Source organism: Chiloscyllium plagiosum, chromosome 31, assembly GCF_004010195.1.
Source record: "Chiloscyllium plagiosum isolate BGI_BamShark_2017 chromosome 31, ASM401019v2, whole genome shotgun sequence".
Taxonomy (NCBI): domain Eukaryota; kingdom Metazoa; phylum Chordata; class Chondrichthyes; order Orectolobiformes; family Hemiscylliidae; genus Chiloscyllium; species Chiloscyllium plagiosum.
The window spans coordinates 26,982,483-26,991,694 of record NC_057740.1 but is presented as its reverse complement, the minus strand read 5'-3'; the positions used below and the strand labels follow the sequence as shown (position 1 = coordinate 26,991,694).

Genomic DNA, 9,212 nt, shown 5'->3' with positions numbered 1-9,212 from the left:
CCCGCCGCCGAGCCTGACGTCACCGACAGGAAGCAGTCTCTCGGGGAGTAATGGCGCTCCAGCAGGAAGTTCCCTGAGCTCGGGGCTGACAGGGAAAGCACAGCCGCCCGACACACACGCACCTCATGGATTGAACCGGCCGGGCCCGCGGCCTCACCCACCCTCTCCTTGTCGCACAGGTTTGTACCTGACGCCTTTTGTATTTTCGCCGAGCGGAGGGAGGGGGATGCGGCGGGGGGCGGGCGGCGGAGTGTCCGCCGGGCATCGGGTGTAAATCTAGCGGCGGGCTGTGTAGGCCTCTCGCTAATCTCGTCTGTGACTCTCAGTAGCTCCAGCTACAACTTTTCCCAGTCTTCAAACAACAACTTTCTTTTAAACAAAGAAAAAACAAAAGGCTTATGAAGTTAAATCTGTTCGATCGCACTTGAATCCGCTCGTGTTGTTGTGGTGACTTTTGAAACTACGTCCGAGACGTGTTGACGTTTCTTTTGTTAAAGTTTGACCCAGTCTCGCCGAGAAAAAAAAGTTCACTTTGTTTTGTCTCTTTTAAAGTTTCTTCGGTCGGCCCTTCCCAGGGAATGTGGTCCTGGAAGTGTCGAATTTAAGTCAACTCGTAATTTAAATTGAAACAATTTGTTAATAGACAGGGAAGTGATCTCATCGAGATGATCTGACAAGGATTCTATTGTGCAAACATTCAGGATTTTATTGGTACAAACAGTCTGAGAAGACGAGCTCTGGCGTCCAACACTAGGAAATAGTTCAAGCTTTTTGTTTTGCCGTTTTCTGCTTTTTTTTTATTCTTTAAAAATTCTAATTGTACCTGGATGCAGTTCCACAGAAACAACCCTAGTTTACCTGGTCCTTTCTCAATCATTTATTTATCAGAAAACGCCTGGTAAGCGTCAAACGTCGCGAATTTAGAAGATAATTGTGTGATAACGCCAAAAAGCTTTGATGGGCACTCCCTCCTTGTTAGCTTTAGATTGTTCTTTAATCTTTTTGTAACTTTTTTTTATTTCCGCTTTTCGGCACTGCATCATGTTGGGTGGGATGGATTCTGAGTGAATTGGGGGAAAAAAATCCGTTTGGCGTCTTGATTCTCAGTTGAAACGAAGCGTTGGATTATGTTTTTAGGAACTGATTTGAAATATGTGGGTTGTTAGCCAAACTGTCATTTGCTTCCCTAAACCAATTTAAATTTCCACGAAAAAGTAGTCCTATGAAATAATCAATCGATATGTGTTTGACAAGATGAGATCGTATCAGTAGTATTGTTTTAATTTGGGATGTTTTTGTTAGTTATATTATGCATCGGGGACCAATTCTGATGGGTCATACGTATAAACGGTAAATTTGAGTCACTTAGTGTTTTTTTTTGGTCTGTGAAAGATCATCTGGGTTATTTGATGAAAAGTGACCGGATAATTTTGATAAGCTTCTTCCGACAAGGACAAATTTGGCACGCCAGTGTCTTGTTTGTATTGGCCGTGCGACATTCTTAAGTGAAGCGGGTTCCGTGTGCCAGCTGACCTTTTGAAACACATGATCTCTTAAGGCACCATCACCGAACAGTAGACTCCAGGGTCTTGTGAAGCTGGGAAATTTTGCGAAGTCTCTTAGTTTCCCACAATTTGTGCGCTTTCCCGTTGCACGAGTACAAGCTAGGATTGAGTTAGTGCAAAACTCGAAAACAGCAGTTGCTCTCACCTTATGTTGACCTGTTTTCCCCAGGGAGAATTCTGACTTTCTTTGTCTGTGTTGGAGTACTCCAAAGCGCACAGCAGTAATATATTCCCATGGCAGCGTTGAATAATTTAATGCAGTTCAATCCTAATAAGATTTGTTTAAAAAATTTAATCTGGGTATGTAAACTACAGCAGCTTCTCATATGGTATACTTTTACTGCTGCATTCGATTTTGGTTGTTTGAAATAGTTTCAGGTTGATATTTGAAAATAACAAAACACACTCAATTTGGTACAAGATAATGCTCATTTGAGGGGACAGTGCAGACATGATGGGCCAAGTTGCCCCTTCTGTCATAATATCATTGCCAGCGTATTCTCCTGGCAGAAGGAACAAGCTGAATTTTGTGAAATCCCATTTTTTTCTTGGATCTTCTTAAGGCAGAATGTGAACTCACTAAATGTTTCTAATGTTTAAACATTTTTATACGTTTATAACTCTTTATATGTGCTGATCAACATGTATTCAGAAAACAAATGATCACTTTTGCAGTGCATAATTGCAGCTGTTTTTTTAAGTCCAGCTTGATTTTTTAGTGTTGCTTGAAGCACTTCAGGTAAATTTACTTCTTTTCATATGTGGCTTCCTCTGCAAAATTACTTGTTGACCTGATTTTAAAATTAAGTTTACTGTACAACCTAGTATTTCATAAACCAATGTTTACAGGACTATGGGCAAGCAGCAAGGAGTGGGGCTAATTGAATAGCCATTTCAGATAATTGGTAGAGGCATGAAGGGCAGAATGGCCTTGTCTAATGTATGAGTCTATGAGCATCTCTTTGTTATTCAATGAAAATGTTAGTGAACCTGATTTAATAATACAGAACAAATGGAGAATATAGTCTTAGGCAAATTTAGTATTGCCTTACTTGCAGTCTCAATTTTTGTGTTCTTCATCTTGATTTTACACTGTCATTTTTATTCTTATTTGAAAGAGTCAACAACTACTTTGTTAACAAAATTAGCGTTTTCTGTCTCTCTTTATCTGCAATGTTTTCAATTCAAAATTAAATTCTAGCTAGGAATTCCTGACCGTGGGCTGCTCCAAATAGACCGTTTAATGTGTTTATTGTAAATAATGTGTGGCTTAAAGGCTCTGTAGAGTCATTCCCACCCTTCCTCTTCAAAGCCACTTTTAGTTTCGTAATTCTGCATATGTCTGCCTTTCGCCTTGTTGCCTTTTGTCACAGATGATATGTTTATCTGGGGTTTAAATTTCTTACTGTTTACATGATCACTGACATCTAAATAGCCTGTAGAACATTTAAGACATGATAAGAAAAATCCTATATCCATTCTGCTGCCACAAATAGCTATTTTAGATTGGTGTTGTTTTATTATTGTGAACCAGGAAAGGTCATAGTTTAAATAAAACTCCTAAATTGTGAACAGAGCCTTCCAAATAACACAAAAGTGGAAAATAGGTTAAAGATGTCTCATCTTAGCATAGTCCCCTACTTTTGTTGCAAGCTGCAGTTAGTTGCACATGAAAACATATTTTCATGCACGTTTGCGCTATGTGTATTAAGCATTGGGTTGCTCTAAGGTGGGTAGAAGTATCATTACATATAAAGTATAACTATCATATTGGTGAAATTGAAATAGCCAAATAAAGTTTCTACTTTTTAGATGATTTGAAACTGATTTGTTTGGCATCAGTTCAATTCTTAGTTTTTTTTTGGAATATTTTGGAATATTACAAATCAAACACAATGACAATAGCTATTAACTTGCTGCCTTTAACATAAAACATTCAAAAGCATTATTATAAAACAAAATATGGCATTGAGTCGCATGGGATTTTAGGGCAGGTTTCCAAAAGCTTGCTCAAAGAGGTAGGTCGAAAAGGTTTTGTTTCCTTTTAGAAAAGAGAAGCAGGTTGCTGTACAGGAGAATTCCAGGGCGTAGGGGCAGAAAACACAGTCAACGTTGGAGGGATTAAAATTGAAAATGACTAAGATCTGGAATGAAATGAGTGCAGATATCTCAGGCTGGGGCAAGACTGGAGGAGATTAAAGAGATGAAGAGTAACAAGGCCACAAAGGCTTTTGAAAACCAGATTGAGAATTTTTAAAATCAAAGCATTGCCAGACAAGGAGTCAGTGTCAGTCAGCGCAGGATTGGTAATTGAATGAAAGGTGGTGTGAGTTATGACACCGACTGCAGAGATTTGGAAAACTTTAAGTTTACAGAGGGTAGAATGGGAATGACAACCAAGGAATGCATATGAATAGACAATTCTGAAGGTATAGGTGTAGATGAAGGTTTCAGCAGTGGCTGAATTAGCCAGTGGTTGCAATAGAGAAATGTTTCTTGAGAAGATTGTTTTAAACGTCTCCTTACTCCTCTCATTTGTGTCCACCTAAGCTGTGAAACAGGATTTTACTTTGTGTCAACTTTCAGTTGAAATTTCTAATAATGGAGCACTCAATTATTGCTCGGTAGTAGATCCCTTTATGCTTCAAAGCCTTGTTCAGGCTTCTTTCTTTGATGCAAATTCTACTGCTGAACTTACCTGATACATGAAATCGTAAAGGGGTCAAATTGGTGCAAAAAAGAGTTACCCTCTGAGGTTTTGCTTGAGATATCCTCATTATTAGTGCAGAGTAGAGGAAGCTTTACTCTGCATCTGGTTGCAGTACACTTATGCTTGAAATCATACTACCTATTGTGTTCAGAAATCCTTGCTTAGGTCTGCGTCATGCTTGGTGGACTTGATAATAAATTAGAGCAGAAGTACAGTTATCTTTGCTTTCTGGATATAACACAAAAATCTTAGAAAACTGTCTGCTACAGAACTGACGTTACATCCATCAATGTCCTGCTGAGGTCAAAGTGTCAACTGCATTTTTGTATGACCAACATGCCTACTGGCAATTGGATCATGGCTGATCATTTCTTTTTACGTTATCTTTAGCAGCCTCACAAGCAATAAGTCTTTCACTTAGTCTCTTTTTTATTAAATTTAAATCCAAGCCCCAAAGGTGAAGAGAAGCACTCCTGAGAATATTATTTTTTGTACTGTTTTAAACCCTCCTAATTGAAGTTAAATAAACCAGGAGTTTATGAACTTAACAATCATGATGCAATTTGGGTCGACAATGACATAATTAAATGTTTGTTTAATAAAAGAAATCAGTTTGGAAAGCAGAAAATCTCCTAACATAACTAATATTTTACTGATGAGAACTGATTGTTTTGAGAGATAATGGGAGACTTGCAATTGTCTGAAATTGAGATTAATATCAGCAATGTGATTGTAATCTTTAGTGATTTAGCTGTATTAATGTGATACCACAACAGCAACCTGTTGTTAGTTTTTGTCATTTTTAACATTTCCACATTATCTAGATGCAGTCATAGTGTCTAAATATTGCTCGTTTTTGCTAACCCTAGATCCATTTAGATCTGAAAGCAAATAATGTCTTGAATCTATTGTCAATGTTTTTAAAGAAATGTGCAAAGACTGGAATCAAACTGAGCATTCCGCAGTTAATTTATATATTCATGTTGGTTTTCTTTGAATTTATGTTGTAAATTAGGGCGTAACACTTTTAGATAAACTATCTTTGAAAATAATGTGAGAGCTGTATTAATATTTACATTTGTAACCAAAATACATTATATATTTAGCATGTGTATGATACATTATACCACATTGTATCAGATCTTTCTTAATAATTTCTTGATGTTGATTTTCCTCAGTGGTACAATGTTTGCAGATAGAACTGTTTTCGTGCGTTTTAGAATGTTTCTTTTTTCAGTAAAAAGGTATATTTCATCCTGTTTTTAAAGCAATGTGTTCTTTCTTAAGTGAGTGACAAGTATGTTTGCCGATGGTCTGCTGGTGGTTGCTGTCTTCCAGTACCAGGTTCAATTGGCTGTTATTTATCCATGTTAGCCAGTCACTCGACCATGGGGAGCATTTTAGTTTTGATCATGTCCTTATTAGGCAACCACACACACATGTCACCAGATGGTTGTCAGAATAAGGAACTATGGCTTTCTTGTTCAACACTAGAGCATGGAGATCAGTTGGTAAAATTAGTTCCCACCCAGATTTGGTTGACAAACTAAAAACAACAGTGACCCAACTTGGAACCACTTTTTGAATTGATGCAGTACTTTTATCCAGTGCATTATCTGGTGAGATCTAGATGAGTTAACTAATTTTTAATTAGTGATGTGAAAGGTGGGGCATTGTGATTTTTATTCCCTTCATTTTATTTCCAGCAGAAATAAAATAACTTAAGCAATCAGATTGATGTATTTATGTCTTGGACAGCACATCCCAGTGAAGAATATTAACAGAGTTAACTGTTTGGCTGCCTTGAAAATAATGTTTTAAATTTTGCGAGTTTAACTTCTTTTTCTTTTTTCCTCTTCCTGTACTCCGCCCCCCCCCCCCAAAAAAAAAGCACTGGAATTTCATTACCAGCAAGAGGAATATAAACATAGTTTAGGAAAAAGTGAGGACTGCAGATGCTGGAGATCAGAGCATAAAAATGTGTTGCTGGAAAAGCGCAGCAGGTCAGGCAGCATCCAAGGAGAAGGAGAATCGACGTTTCGGGCATAAGCCCTTCAGGAATGAGGAGGGTGTGCCAAGCAGGCTAAGATAAAAGGTAGGGAGGAGGGACTGGGGGGAGGGGCATTGGGAATGCGATAGGTGGAAGGAGGTTAAGGTGAGGGTGATAGGCCGGAGAGGGGGTGGGGACAGAGAGGTCGGGAAGATGATTGCAGGTCAAGAAGGCGGTAAATGAAGGTAATATTCCTGATGTTTTTTGCGACAAGAGTAAGCCTTAAGGTTTGAGTCTGGACACCTATGGTATTTGATAGCTCAATTGAGTGGATTAGAGAGTTTTTTTGTGCTTTTCCAGTACCACATTTTTCGACATGGAATGGATTAGAGCGTAAGCCTTAACCTACCACACAAAGCCAAATACATCTAGGGTGGATGGAGACAACTTGGATAGGTGCTATGGGCTGGTACCCTTCATATTGTACAGAGATGACCCACCAACTATCACCATCATAATTCCTAGAATCTCAGAGAAATACTGTGGGAGTATGCTTAGTTTTAGAAGAAACGGATGAAATTTCAGAACATACACACATACAATAGTGTTTAACCTGACAGACATCCAGGTGTCATCCTCATGTGATAGCACAATCTAGTAGCTACTTCAGAGGCAATTTAGTCATGGTGAATTTATATCAGAAAGAAAAGGGAGAAAGATGGGGTTGATGGAGTTAGCTGGAGCAGGCTATGCATCAGGGTTGGCTACTGTTAGCACCCTTTACATAGCAGAATTAGAGGCCCAATTGAGTTCAATTTAGGAAATGCTGAGGATGATAGTAGGCCAGGAATACCAGGATAAAAAAAAGTGGGTTGGATAGGACAGTAAGCGGCAGAGCACCATAAAATGTTGAGTTCTGTTCAAGATATTACCAATGAGATTATAGACAGCATGGCTCTTGAGGCAACCCATAGGAATAAAGCAGCATTTTGTTCAACATATTAGCTGGCTCGTGTCTATGGCCAGCACAAATATCGCATTCCCAATTCCACTATGGCATTCCCAACGCCCCTCCCCCAAGTCCCTCCTCCCTACCTTTTATCTTAGCCTGCTTGGCACACCCTCCTCATTCCTGAAGAAGGGCTTATGCCCGAAACGTCGATTCTTCTTCTCCTTGGATGCTGCCTGACCTGCTGCACTTTTCCAGCAACACATTTTTAAGCTATAAACATAGTTTGTCAACTGCTGTTATATGATTTACACCTCTTGTATTAAACAAATACCATTAAGATGCCATTTTATTGGCATAATTTAATATTTTCATCTAAAGAAATGGAGGGTGTCACTTCCTCAATTGTAGAGGTATTGCCTGATGTAGCATTTAGTTAAACAGGTCTTCAGTTTCAGTTGCTTTTTTAAAGTATGCACTTATTTGGAGTAGCAAGAGACATGCTGAAATTGCTTTCTGTGCTACTGTCCATGAAGATTTGGATGCTCACTGAATGCTGTATGACTCTGACTTTAAGTTCTGTTATAACCTGTTTCCACGTACAGTTTGGCTTTAGTATTATTCAGGTGAATGATTGCATATTTATTGGTAAATTTGCAATGGTGCAGCATTGTGAGCCAGTGTCTATGGGGCAAGAGAGAAAACAATTAACCTAGACTGGCAAGATTAAAAGGAGAAAAGAAACATCACTGAAATGTCATTTGTATGATGAAGGTTTATAATATGTTAGTTGGGAACTTGGGTTCCAAGGAAAAGATAAAACAGATTTAGAAAGATCTGTGAAAGTAGTTTCTTCAATAGAGTCAGAAATTGACTTTTTTTCAATGCAGTGGGTCGATACATTAATTCCAAGAAATCGATGACCAACTACCTGGTGAGATAATTGCTGAAGTATCTATTAAGCTGAGCTTTTAGAGAGGCCAGAGTTTAGAATCAGGTTCAGTTCAGAAGAAAAGATCCATACCAGCAGATGACTACCAGTCTCAAAATAGCCAAAGTAACTTGTTTTTTTGAAGAAGTAACAGAGAGGATTGATGAGGGCAGGGCGGTAAACGTGATCTATATGGACTTCAGTCAGGCATTCAACAAGGTTCCCCATGGGAGACTGGTTAGCAAGGTTAGATCTCACGGAATACACGAAAAACTAGCCATTTGGATACAGAACTGGCTCAAAGGTAGAAGACAAAGGGTGGTGGTAGAGGGTTGTTTTTCAGATTGGAGGCCTGTGACCAGTGGAGTGCCACAAGGATTGGTGCTGGGTCCACTGCGTTTTGTCATTTATATAAATGTTTTGGATGTGAGCATAAGATGTATAGTTAGTAAGTTTGCAGATGAAACCAAAATTGGAGGTATAGTGGACAGCGAAGAGGGTTACCTCAGATTGCAACAGGATCTTGATCAAATGGGCCAGTGGGCTGAGAAGTGGCAGATGGGGTTTAATTTAGATAAAAGCAAGGTGCTGCATTTTGGGAAAGCAAATCTTAGCAGGAGTTATACACTTAATGGTAAGGTCCTAGGGAGTGTTGCTGAACAAAGGGACCTTGGAGTGCAGGTTCCATAGCTCCTTGAAAGTGAGTTGCAGATAGATAGGATAGTGAAGAAGGCATTTGGTATGCTTTCCTTTATTGGTCAGAGTATTGAGTACAGGCATTGGGAGGTCATGTTGTGGCTGTACAGGACATTGGTTAGGCCACTGTTGGAATATTGCATGCAGTTCTGGTCTCCTTCCTATTGGAAAGATGTGAAACCTGAAAGGGTTCAGAAAAGATTTACAAGGATGTTGCCAGGGTTGGAGGATTTGAGCTATAGGGAGAGGCTGAACAGACTGGGGCTGTTTTCCCTGGATCGTCGGAGGCTGAGGGGTGACCTCATAGAGGTTTACAAAATTGAGGGGCATGGATAGGATAAATAGACAAAGTCTTTTCCCTGGGATGGGGG

General features: G+C 39.3%; 1 protein-coding gene across 2 annotated transcripts in view; it reads left to right on the top strand.

Moving 5' to 3' along the window:
* Positions 1–6: 6 nt before the first annotated feature.
* The window catches only part of LOC122565355 (protein strawberry notch homolog 2-like), a 162,866-nt gene continuing 153,660 nt past the window's right edge, over positions 7–9,212 (top strand). For both annotated transcript variants that reach the window (XM_043721240.1, XM_043721239.1), the window contains exon 1: positions 7–179. The gene's annotated coding sequence lies outside the window, so the exon portion shown is untranslated. The remainder of the gene's footprint in view (positions 180–9,212) is intronic.